At 38.4% G+C, this 13,370-nt stretch overlaps 1 protein-coding gene across 6 annotated transcripts in view; it reads right to left on the bottom strand.

The window, feature by feature from the left end:
• Positions 1–1,073: 1,073 nt before the first annotated feature.
• The window catches only part of nAChRalpha6 (nicotinic acetylcholine receptor alpha6), a 226,627-nt gene continuing 214,330 nt past the window's right edge, over positions 1,074–13,370 (bottom strand). For all 6 annotated transcript variants that reach the window (XM_085486606.1, XM_085486601.1, XM_085486604.1 and 3 more), the window contains one exon: positions 1,074–12,548. The gene's annotated coding sequence lies outside the window, so the exon portion shown is untranslated. The remainder of the gene's footprint in view (positions 12,549–13,370) is intronic.

The raw sequence follows: 13,370 nt of genomic DNA, 5'->3' as shown, positions 1-13,370 counted from the left end.
GCCTATTTCTTTACAGGAGAAGTTAAAAGGAGAATTCTTGAGATCTCAACCATAGGATACAGATTCTCAGATTACTTAATTTTCGCAATAACATCGCGTTTGGCTCTGTGGCCGAGAAGAAGGAGGTGTATATCGTGTTTTAAATAATATATAAGTATATTTATATAATATAATGTAATATAATGTGCATTTAAATGTTTGATATTTTATTTTTGAGACACAAATTATTTACAAGTTATTATTCTATAGCATTAATATTGTAAGAAATATAAGTAAATAGAATGTACATATGTAAATCTATACAGTAATTAAAATGTAAATATAAGTTTTTACATTTACATATATGTATATGGGTATGTGTATGTGTATAAACATTTTTATAACATATATATGTGTATGTGTATAAAATATATTTACACATTCTGTTTTATATTTCATTTTTTATAATAAATGTATAAAAACGATATCTTATGAATAATTTTGTGTCTTTTTATCGCGTTTTCAACTTGCGTCAATCAGAAGTAAAATATCAAATATTTAAATATATATTATATAAATTGAAAGAGATATTATATATTATTTAGGAAGCCTTTTTACAAATGCTAAAATATAAATTATTCAATTTAACATATATTTCCCCTATTTGTATATTATACATATAAATATGATAAAAATCTTCGCAATATATCTACGGTTGGCACTTTGTAAATCATACGATGGTTTTTTCTTCTATTAACATACAAAAGTCATGTATTAATTTATGATTAATTGTCTGTTGCTTATCAGTTATGAATAGTAGTATGTAATTCAATGAATTGAACTAGTATCGATTCAATCACAAGCAAAATATAAAGCATAAGATGTATTATAATAAAGGAGATTCCAGGTAATATAGAGTGAATACACATACAATTACTTTTTTCGAAAAATCGAAAAAGACAGAAAAGAGATCAATATTAAATGATTCTATTTCTTTTTAATTTGTCATATAAGTAATTCCTTTTCAACTTTATCACTTTGAACGTTTGAAATTAATAGGATAGGAATAATCATGAAGGTAAATTATCCATAAATTTCTGCTCAAATCTCTTTTATTTCAATATTACAAGAAATAGATAGAGAATTGAGAGGAATAAGAAAGTGGATTTATGTAGAAGACAAAGACTGCGTGACATTTATTTTCCCCATCTTGTCTGTACAAAACTGTCGAAACTTATCACATTTTATATCGACTTAAACAAAGGGTATATACTCAATAAGATAAGATAAGATAATAATATACTCAATAAAGATAATTAAATGATTAAATAAAATAGTACTCGAGACGTTTGGCGAATCGAGACTTTGTTTAAAAATGAGCATTTAATTATTAATGTTGCATTTATAAATTCTTTTTTCTCGGTATACTCATTCGAAAGAACTTCTAGGCTGTAGCTTTTTGTTCAATACGTTGCATTTCTATTTCTTCTCTTCTCCATTTCTTTTACTTTTATTAGAAAATTTATATATTTGCAGATTTAAGTTCTTTAAATATGATACGCGTAAAATTTTCAATTTTTAATATATTCACACAAGAGTAATATAATTGAATGCGCGGAATTTATATAAAGGAATAAAATAAAGGCCACTGTGTTTATAGAACAAACAATAGCTATATCCTTTTTATTTGGTTTAAATTTCTATGTCGACTCGCGTTCGATACTGTGATATAGAAATTAAAATCAATTAGCGTCAATCCATCATTTATTCATCTGACAATATTTCTCATTGTTAGGAACGCAAGATTATTCATGTAGAATTTTGCATTCGCATATACGCATTGTTCTTTCACGCTATAAATAGCGACGCATTACTGCAAACATCGTCGAATTTCTCGCATCCTTTCGCCTTAATCCTATACAGTTTCAACAGCTTCCCAACCAGCTTTCATCATCGACAGTCGCATTTACACACTCCGTATTAACGTGTTATCTATACATAAGGATATCCTTAAAACGCATTTTACAGTGTCGTAATTTTTGTTTATTCTACATTTTGAGCATACCGCGCGCGACTGGCTTGTCTCCTCTCCACATATCGATTATTATTATTAATTTACTTACATGATACCTCGTCTAGCGCACGTCACTTACACAATGGCGTAACATTACGTATTTATCTCGTGTAAAACGGCTGGCGGATCGATCCGTCGACGGTCAATCCGTGGCAATGTGTGCGTGCGCGTGTTTTTCTCATAACGCCGATATATTGACACATGGTTGATGGCGACTGGTCACGCTAGAGCGTGTGTCACTTTATCGCGTTTGCAACTCGCGTCGATCTGAAAAAAACGCCCTGTTTTGGTCTGTTTTTTTTTCTCATTTTCTTCTTCTCCTCTCATCGCGTCCTTTTTGTCTTTCCTTCTTTTTTTTCTTTACGTATCGTTAGAGCGAAAGCGAAGGGGTAGGAACCACCCTCGGATTTTATTCCTGAGGAATAAAATACGAGCGGTCGGTGCGTGAGGTCAAGCCGTACTTCTTTCTTTTTATTTGAGAATCAGTGCAGAATTCGGGAAAGGAACGACGACAATCGGCATTCTCGTAGCCTCTTCCAGTCTCACCGTTACTTTTCTGTCTTTTTTTTTTCTTTTGATTCGCACGCCGGGTTTCGTATTGCGTTTTATAAATCACTGTTGGCACGCGTGTGTGTATACAATGGTGTCCTATGTACATGCGAGTATAATAATCATATAAATGAGAGCGTATCGCGCGGCCAGCAGCTCTTGACCTATTCGTGACAAATGATTAAAGATTATTACGCACATACTATATCCGACGAAAGTAAAAGAAGAATCCAATTAGACACGCTTTTCTCGGTGTGTGACGATCGCGAAACCATATATATATATATTTATATTTATGTATGCATACTGAAAGCAACGCGCGAGTTCATGTTCGCAGAAAGTAGGAACAGAGACGAATGTTTTGGGGACAGACTACCAGTTGTCCGTGTAATCTAGTTCAATTCCTTTGTATTTAGTTCATTAATGAATTAGTTAATATTACAATTTATTAACAGTTCGCACTATCCATTAGTTTAACGTTTAATGTCAATTTATATAGTATTTTTTTCACCGTTAGCAGATTCTCCCGTGTTTGTATGTTACAATATTATTTTTTGCTATATATGTATATATATATACACATATATATATATGTAAAAGCTATATATATGTATATATAATATGTATAATATATATATATATATATATATATATATATATATATGTATAATGCATTATCTATGTATATATATATGTATATATATATATATAATATATATATATATATGCCTATATTTATTTATATATATATTTATATTCGTATGTTCAAAGTATATGCGTATGTGTGTACATATTGACGCACGAAACGCATGGCTTTATAATATATATACACTTATCAATAATAATGCACCACCTCTGACTCGAAACGAAATCGCTCAAGTGCGTAACGAGGGTTCTTCGCAACCGCTCCGCTTTTAAACGTCGGAAGTAACGTCGCGAGACCCAGGCCTTCTTCTTTTTGAAATCAATTTTCATCTTCTCCTCACCGAGCTCTCTCTCGATAATCGCGACCGATCAGACGTACCGTAATCGTCGAAAAGTGGCGCCTCGTCGTCCTCGTCGCGACGAAGCGCGTGTCATATAAAAAAGTAAAAACAGATCGCGCGGACACGTGATTCCTCGCTTAGCTTAATTAGCGAGCGCGCTGTAATTATTAACGGGCCGGCCACGTCGATCGCTATTTGCCGCGGAAAATCGCGGGGCATTCTTCCATTTTAGCTCTTTTTTTTTCATTATTTCTCGCAATCTGGGCGATCGTATTTCAAGCACGCGCGTCGCCGCTTCGTCTTCGGCTCGAAATCGGCCGCAAAACGGCCGAATTATAGACGTCGATTGGCAATTTCCAGACTAAGCCCCGTCATTTCCGGCTTACCTTCGTTCATCGTCGGGGGTATGGGAGAGGAACGTTCGCGAGAGTCGCTGCTACTAATTGGCCTCGATTAGCCGCAAATGAAGACACGTTAAACTTGGCCGCGCAACACGAAACTGATAACGTATCATGTGCGCGGTTCATTTTTTTGCTATCGAATATTTCGATCTGTTATTTGCTCGAAAACGCGAAGTGAGTAAGAATATAGGAGGATCGCGGAACGATTGCAAAAGATAGTTGTAAGGATGCCAATGATTCTTCTTCTTTTTTTTTTTGCGAGAAGATCCGAAACCAATCTCACCTGACAGGAGCGGCTAATTTAGTATGGGATGGATTGCGGGAACCGACTCGAGTAATTTAGAAGATTGGACTATTTCGACCGTGAAACGAAGCCAATTATCCGGTCCGTATATTATTCCGATAACTGTTCAAGTCGGACGTCTATCAAGTTTACGCGTCGTCTATCGCGGTCCACCTATACATATATCTACGTTTCCAAATCCTATAAATACAATTTTGAAAATGGAGATTAACGCGCACATGTCTTTAAAATCGTATATATCACAAAGTATTATTTGTTTATAGGTACAATATTCTATTCTATCTAAATGAATGCTGTTTGATTATCCTTTTGAGCAGAAACAGTTTAACAAATACAGGTAAAATACAAGTTAAATGTGCAGGTGGATATCTCGTTCGTTTATAAAAGTTTGCTTATTGCATGCGAGACGGTAATGAGAAAAACATATATACCTTTAAACGGCGTATTATATGTATGTATAAAAATGTTCGGTGCAATGTGTTTTTCGCGATAGTTTTCATGTCGGTTTTGGGCGAAGCGAAATTCTCGTAGTTGGCTTGGGTTCGCGCCGCTACTTCCGCCGTCGTCGTCCTCGTCTCAAGGGGTTTCGCATTCGGCAATTATTAATATATAATCGATTCTTATCACAGAAGTTATTTACACAATTTTCATGTTTCAATGCGCCCGCCTGCGCGCTTACGAAACGAGTTTCGTTACCAATGAAGATGCGTACATATTTCGTATATGTTTTTTTTATGTGTTCCTTTTTTTTCTTTCGCCGTCCATATCCTTAATCGCGGCGAAGGTAATCGAGAAATCTAGCCGTTCTACTGGAAAGAGAACCGCGCGCGTGGAAAATAAAATCGATGCAGCGCTTAACTCTTTCAGCCCCGGTTAAAATTGAATATTTGAAAATAATATGTATGTATCGAAGAAAATTGCTATTTTTTTCAATTAAAAAAGGATGTATACCAGAGAATAAATATACAATGCGTTTATGGCACAGAATAAATGATTGATGTTTTTTTTAAATTTACTTCGCTTTATTCAGCTCTCATAAATTGTTAAAACCATTTCTATATACTATGTAAAAGCTTCTACTTTACAATTCTCTCTCTTAATTGGATCTTTTTACCATCGTCTTTGACTACTGTTATAATGGTCTTTCTCTCTCTCTCTCTCTCTTTTCACACATGTGTCATATATATTTTCTTTAGAAAAACTGAATTATTATTTGAGACTGAAAGGATTAAACGCGTGCAAACGCAGAGAAATTTTCCAAATGTATCGCGACGGGATGAGGAGAATTTTCGCGCAGAGATATACCCAAGTCTCTTCCAAGTCTCGGCCTAATTCGTCACGAGTTTCAAAGTATTACGCAACATCGAGTAATCGAGTTTCTATCACTGTATTATATACGCGTCGTCTCTCGCGATTGTTGCCCAGATTAAAAATGCGACAGCAACGACTCTATCGAAATTCTACTCGTTTACTTCCGATCGAAAAGGCCGATTGAAAAGAAGAATGTTTCCGCGAAAGTTTTCGAATTGTTTTGGAGAACGCGACGAAGGAATATCCTCCACAGGCCCTCTCTGTAAAAATGTGTCGCGGCTTCGCATTATTATTTCGAAAATGCCTTACAAAAGTCGATTACCAAAGCACCGTGCGCATGATTTCCTACGACAGCTCGTCGTAATATTATAAATTCTCGATCAACGCGATTTCGGGATATGTCGTGATATCGCTTGAGCTCTGTCACTCGTCCGTTTGTCTGTCTCTCTCGTTCTTTTTCTCTCTCTCTCTCTGTATATTTATCCGCGCGTATATTAAAAAACACCACATTTTGAATATTAAAAACGCAAATCGTGCTTATCGACTAAAATCGTGCGCGATCTCTCGCTATATCGCGCGCTCCACGCCCGATGGCGAGAGTTAGAGAAGTTAGCACACAATTAATAGTAACGACAGTAGAGCAGCGGTAGATAGGTAATAGTAAGTGTAGCTTCTAGCGGTAATAGTAATAGTAATAGTATAGTTAGTAACGACATTAGTAATAATAATAATAGTAGCAATGATAACCATAATAATAATATTCGGTAGCGCTAGTAATAGTGATAAATAGTAATCATATTAATAGTAATAGTCTCCTGCGATGTACGTATGCGTGTGTGTATGTATGTATGTGTACATGTGTGCGTATATGTGCGTGTATCTGTGTGTATATGTGCGTGTGTGATAATAGCACTAACGATGATCGTCGTTTCCTTCGGCGTAAACAATAGTAATAATAACTACATGCCTTCACACTAACCAAACCGTTTACCGTACATCGTCGAGCTTCTAGAGCTTAATTCGCTTAATGTTACACGGATTCATTTTCTTTTTGTTTTCCAATTTTTTTATTTTCCTCTCTCATCCTTTTTCCCTCTTTTTTGTCTCTTGCGCGCGCTCCTTCAATGCTCTCGTTAATTACGTAGTACGGCGGTTCGATCACAGAGTGGTCCTCCGTGTGTAACGCGGTTTAGTCCTTAAATGTACAAACACCATGTAAAATTTTTCTCTACGCTGCATACTCGCTAGATTCGTTTTGCTGAGCGTTTTTTTTTTTGGAATTAACAATGCACTACTCTCCCCCGTCGTCGTCTTTTTTTGCGCCCTTGTGTATCGTATATATAAAAAAATCTCCGGTGAGGCGGCATCGAAGATACACATGTGCCCTATATTAGGTACGTCTATACGTAGGAGGATACGATGACTTCCGTGCACATTTCGCTTCGCATTTAACGCTCGTCCGATCTCGAGGTATTTTTTACTTCTAATACGAGAGAGAATCACGTGTGTTCAACAAAATCAACGTGGCGAGCACAACAATCAATTTTTCTTTTAACGTTTAAAAGCGCGTTAGCGAGATACGGATCTGCGTCGGATACATACACATGTGTATCTTTCTTGCCCAAGGTATCGCCTATATATTAATTATATAGCGATGCGTCGCTATTTTCTCTCGAGATCGCAGGTTGTGCGATCCTCGTCCCGAACTTGATTTGACGTTACACTGCGCGCGACGCGTCCTCGGATTTCTCTGTTTTTTTTTCTCTCTTTTTTTAGCGTCCGCCATCCGTAAATATCGCCGTCAACACTATATGGTCGTCGCCACCACTCGCTTTAATACTCATCGTATACTTATCGATTATTACGTGGCGCGCGCGCGTGAGATGAATTAGAAAATTACGCTAGATCTCGGAGAAAACTCCGGGTGAATCTGTCGTCGATCGGCCGCATCTCGAAATCTCGGCTGACTTTTCCGGCGATTCGGTCCAGCTAGGATCGAAGTTCGCGTCGTGGGTTTGTATTTAATTCAACGATGTCGCGATGTCTACTAGATTGATGAACTAGATCGAGGAATCGTAGAAAAAAATTCGTCGATTATCTGAGAAAAGAAACTGCTTGCAAGAGAACGAGACTATAATGCTTGACTTGGCAAAGCTAGCTTCAAACGAATATCAAGTCGAGTGAACAAATTATTATTTATTGATTATTATTTATTGAATCACTGATTACGAATTAGCTGATTCGATGATTACGATTCAATGATTAGGAACGCAACTCGCAATTATTATAAATGTTACAATCGCTCCTTGTTAACTTGGAGGCTTAAGCTGCCTAGGAATATATACTTCGCGTTACTTCTTTAATCGCGTATACATATTTTAATTAATTGGCGATACAAATCGCAAACGTACAGAATTCCTTATTTCGATCCAATCGTCGACTTCCATTTAATTATTATATTACAGCAAGCCGTACTACGAGCGCAGTAGTAGTTTGCAGCGATTGTGTAGAAATAACACATTGCAACACGTAACTCCGAAACGATATTTCTAGCGACATCACCGTCGAGAAATTGCGCGATACAAACGATCCTTTGGTCACCTCTCTCGCGTGCTCGCGAATTCTATTCGCGATTCGTTGTGCTCGAAAATTGTTCTGTGCGTCCGCGCACCTTTGTCCCGTTCTCTCGCGTGCGATTCACAATTTTATCACAATTCCTTCGTCCCTAATACACGCGCTCTGCAAATCTACGTGTCGCACGAAATGATTGTCTGCAATGATCGATAATCACTGAAACCGTTCCAAGAAACGATTCTGCAATGATTTCCGGATTTGATTTTATTTGCTCCTCGTCGATTTTACCCGGTGGATCGCGATTTTCATGAGATTTTGTAGCGGTAGATGATCGATTATCGTCGATTATCTAGCTTGTTTCAGAAGAAAGAGCAGAGGAAGAGGGAGAGAGAGAGAGAGAGTGGGTAGATAAATATACTGTCGTCTTCGTAATTTTAAACAGTCCATCGTGGATGTGTATTCATGTACTCGTGTACCAATTGAATGTACTTATTTGTCTCACATAAACGATTTCTCTCACTTTTGTACATGCATATCTGTCTGAGTATTGCTAGTCAGAACACTTGAATATTACTCATCTTTATATTTTTGTTCACGTTTGAACGATTATATCATTCTGTCATTTCGTACAGTTTCGTTAGAAAAAGACAGAAGGAAAAAGGAAGGGGTTGTTTGGCAGCTTTAAAACCTTTGGCGACTATAATTTGACATACGTAATTAAAGTTATCTTGTCAATTACGTGAAATTTATTCTATATATATCGTCGAGGTAGGATTGATTTTACATGTTGTTGGAGCAAATGAAAAAAATAGAATGAAAAAAATAGTGCAATTTAATCATGATGAAAATTGCGTAATTTAATAATGATATTATCAATTACACAATATTATAAAGTTAGAGAGGGGAAATTTAGTTCCTCGATTAAATATATACAAGATCTTTCTGAATTAATATTAATTATCCAACTACCTGTTATGTGATCGTTAAAGTCTTATGATATTTATTTGTTTTCTTTATTGCGCAACATTTTCTTTCGAGATATTTCCCTCTTTTTTAATGCCATTAAAGCGTGCAAACGTATCTTATCTGTAATAACAACTGTTACGATGACTAAACGTGAATGTAATTTGAAATTCTGAATAATACGCCATCAATCCGCATGAAATTGACAAAAAAAGCTCGCATATAATGGCGATAAAATAAATGAAAAATCAACGACGAAACTTTTTTGCATGAAAAGAAAGCTGATCCGTATAATCCACGTGATACACGATAACAAGCGGAATCGCACGTCGGTTCGTAATTAGCCGCGTGGTATGTAAAAGTATCGACTTGCCCGACGACGACGAATTCAGCGAGAGGCTAATGAGGGCTCCGGAAGCTTCCCAGCATCCCTCTCTCATCTCCCTCCGCCCTCGAGGATTAATTGTTTGATTAGCTTGTTCGGGGTTACAAGTTTTCTTTACATCCTCCGCCATTACAAACATCGGCCATTGTAATCGGTATAAAACGAGTTTATTACTTTGAAATGATTTATGATTATCTTCTTTTCCTCTTAAAAAGGGCATATATTTTTTATGGAAATATTAATACTTTTTTATATAGCAGAAAAATTATATTATCAGAATATATACAAGGTGTTCCATACTCAGCGGATCATTGATATATACATACAGTTAGATTCTCGACGTTATTTGGAAACAATTTCTTTTCACAACAGCGAAAATGTCGAGGGTGATCATCATTCTTTGCATGTCTTCAATTTTTGCTATCATGTATCTTTGTAACTAAGTTTTAAATTAAAATTCTATTAAAGTAAACTCTACCTGAAATCGACTAAAGAATGTGATTTTGTTGATGATTTATTTTTACAAGACTTATTATTAGTTTGCGAAAAAGCCTTTATTTTCAATCGCTTATAATTCGAAAATTATTGGTATCTCGACATTTTCGCTAAGGAAAAATCGTCTCCAAATACCGTCTGGAATCTACTGTAAATCAGTGATTCGCTAAATACGGGGCACTCTGTATTAGAGAAGTCCCTTGATTTATCGATTAATCATCTGCGACTCTACTTCTATATTGACACATCATTCAAGAGATTCGTCCTTGAAAAGTAGCACGACGAATAGCAACAGAGGTCAGAAAAGCGTGACGCAATTTGGGACACTTGGTCTCATTTCAAATTACAATCGTCAAAGGATTTGACAGCGGGAAGTCGAACGAAAGAAATTGTGTGTGCGATCCACCGAGATATAATAAATCAACGTCGTTCGCGATAGGCGTTGTGAATATATACATGCATGTCGATCGCTCTCGCGGTGCTCGATCACGATCCACGACGGATTCACACCGGAGGTCCTCGAGGTACTCGAGGGTACGCGCGTGATGACTCTGTACGGAAAGCAGGGGTGGTCCAACTTGGCAGTTTTCTTTTTTTCTTCTTTTTTTCGCGCGCGGTTCGTTCGCCCCTTCGTGCGGGTGTGTGGTCGCTCAGTAAGTTACGCCGCGCGTTTTTTTTTTTTTTTTTTTTTCGTACGCGGCTCTCATGCGGCTTGCACGATCCTCGGACGAATGAGCGGCCGATCGATCGATCGATCCTCTTTCGCCGATCGACTAAATAAGCGACCGCTCTTTTGTGCGCTTGTATATTTTTCGCGTGTCCGATACATACACCCACGCATCCACAGAGCCATACACACAGATATACACTCACACATTCATACACTCGCGCATACACGCGCGCGCACACACACACACGCACACGTACATGCACACGCACACGCACCAGGAAGTAATACACGCACGCACCAAGAAATAATACACGCGGTGTGATAATATTGGCGGGTTTTGCGGAAGTGCGAAGGAATCCCTTACGCATTTCGAGACAGGAGGGCTTTTTATAACGTGGGAGAACGTGGAAAAATATATCGAGCGTGGAGGGTCGATCGTGCGATCGGTGGTGGCGCAAGTTTATTAGACTTCGCGTAATCCGTGGATAGGGGAAAGGAAAAGGGAGGGCCCGCCTTTGGAGAAACGCACGGCTGAACCGCGGATTTGTATATAGAGGGAAAATATATTGTATATATATATGTATTATAGGATCCTCGTCGAACGCGAAACAAACGGCGAACACGGGTCGCCATTCGTCTCGGCTCTCGTCATTTGGTCACGGCGCCGCGCGCGTTCACCCTGTCGATCGTCCAGGCCGCACTTTTTACTTTCCCACCGTTTTGAGAGAAGGTTGAACACCCCTGACTCGAGTTTGTTTTTCTTAATATTTGGCAGTTATTTGAAAATCCGTCTCGGCTCCCCACGAGAGACCCTCAACAGATCGCGGCGTTAATTAATTACGACTCAGTCGTAACGCGCGTGCGTGCGAGCGCGCGCGCGCGCGCAAAGCGACTAACAGTCAGTTATATCGTTAATTATTATTTTTATTATTATAAGAAATATTTTTATTATATCGTTATTGTTACTATTATCGAAAGGCCGCAACAACGCTCTTCCGAGGACTGCGCGATCATCTCTCCTTCTCTCGCGATTTGCCCATATGTGTTCATCAGATCGTTCTCCGTCGCGCGTCCACTTATCGCGTTATCCGCGAAAAATCGCATCGCTCGACGAAGCTCGAAATCGATCCCGATCGCCGAAGGAAGATCGATCGGCGATCGTCGATCGGAATCGACGATCGGCGAGAGCCCCGCGATTTTACGCGCATTTAGACTCACTTGGCAGCGCGTCCTCTCTCTTTCTTACTCTCGTCTGCACCTACCTTCTTCCTTTTTAATTACGATTTAGAGATGGCCTCTAAATCTTCGTCCAGCTCGCGTCGCGTCGCATCATTACCTACCGGTTTCGCACTGTAGAACTAGTTAATTAAGTCACTTAAAACGAAAGAACGCAGCCGCAACGAAGCGTGACGATCGGCGATCGGGTCCTTGTTCCCTTCCTCTTCGTTTTCTTCTCTTCTCCAAAATTCCGGAAGCATTATTTCTCTTTTCTTTCTTGCCAAGCATGCGTGTTTCTCTCTCCCCGTTTCGAAAGACGAGGAGGTCCGCCACCGCTGCCGCGTGTCCAACATCTCCTCCGTTGCTTCTCTCGTGAACGTTGTTGGTGGTCTCACTCTTTTGCTAGCCCTATTATATCGCCTAAGTGAAAGCACGTCGCGCGAAAAGAAACCGGGCGGCACAACCCGGCGTTTTCCAGCGTGAGAAATCCGAAAACGAGAGAACGTTCTCTTGTTCCCGTAAGGGGTGAGTTGCGCAGAAGGGCGCGAAAGGGGCTAATGAGTCCGTCTTTCTTTCTCTGCGCTTTCCCGTCACTTCGACGCGCTCCTCGTAGCCGCCTCCTCGAATCGGATGTCGTTCCTGCGGAGGAAGAAGAAAGTCGCGAGTATAAACGCGAGATGTCTGACTGTTCATTTCTAGGAAACTGATTTTAGGACTGCTTTTAGGACGAACAGGATTCTCCCGTGGAATTTGTATATGCGCGGCTATCGATTTTTGCGAGTTTATTTTTTTTATTTTTTATTATTTATTTTTTTTTTTTATTAAATCCTTCGAGTCGGACTTTTAGTTTTTCAGCAGTTCTAAAGCTCGAAATGTGAGAGTTTCCATCTGGCTAATATATTCCGATAACTTTTTAATCTTCGATTTGGGAGAGGGAATATCGTGTAATTAAACTCGAGAATATTAAGAAAATAAATTGGGTCGGGAATTTCCTGGATTACACAAACAAAGAGGAAAAAAAAGGGGAGAAAGAAAAATCTTTTATATGTAATTTCTTTTTTTTCCAAGCACACTAAAGCATACAAAGGCCACGCAAGTTGAAGCTAATTAATGTTTTAGTTTTCGCTGCATAATTATGTAATTAAAACGTTATATGCTTCCTATATAGAGAGACGTGGCATTTCGTGAATATTAACAGCCCGTTAATTTATAAATTGTTATAAGCAAATAATAAATATTCTTCACTAATTGCATACACTATAATTTCGTACTATCGTACTATTCGAAGCCAATAACGAAGCAGGATCGAGTACTTGAAATTATATAATCGAATGATCGTATACATCCGAGTTAATGCATAAATAATTGCGACCCGGACCTGCGTTCTGGAGGCACCGACCGGCAATTAGTACGACGAAATAGCGAAATAGAGAGACATTCGCGTTGGCGCGATTGGAAATT

The sequence above is a fragment of the Nylanderia fulva genome, unplaced genomic scaffold (assembly GCF_048542155.1).
Source record: "Nylanderia fulva isolate GAGA-0341 unplaced genomic scaffold, ASM4854215v1 Scaffold45, whole genome shotgun sequence".
NCBI classification, from domain to species: domain Eukaryota; kingdom Metazoa; phylum Arthropoda; class Insecta; order Hymenoptera; family Formicidae; genus Nylanderia; species Nylanderia fulva.
This window is presented reverse-complemented; position numbering and strand designations above follow the sequence as displayed.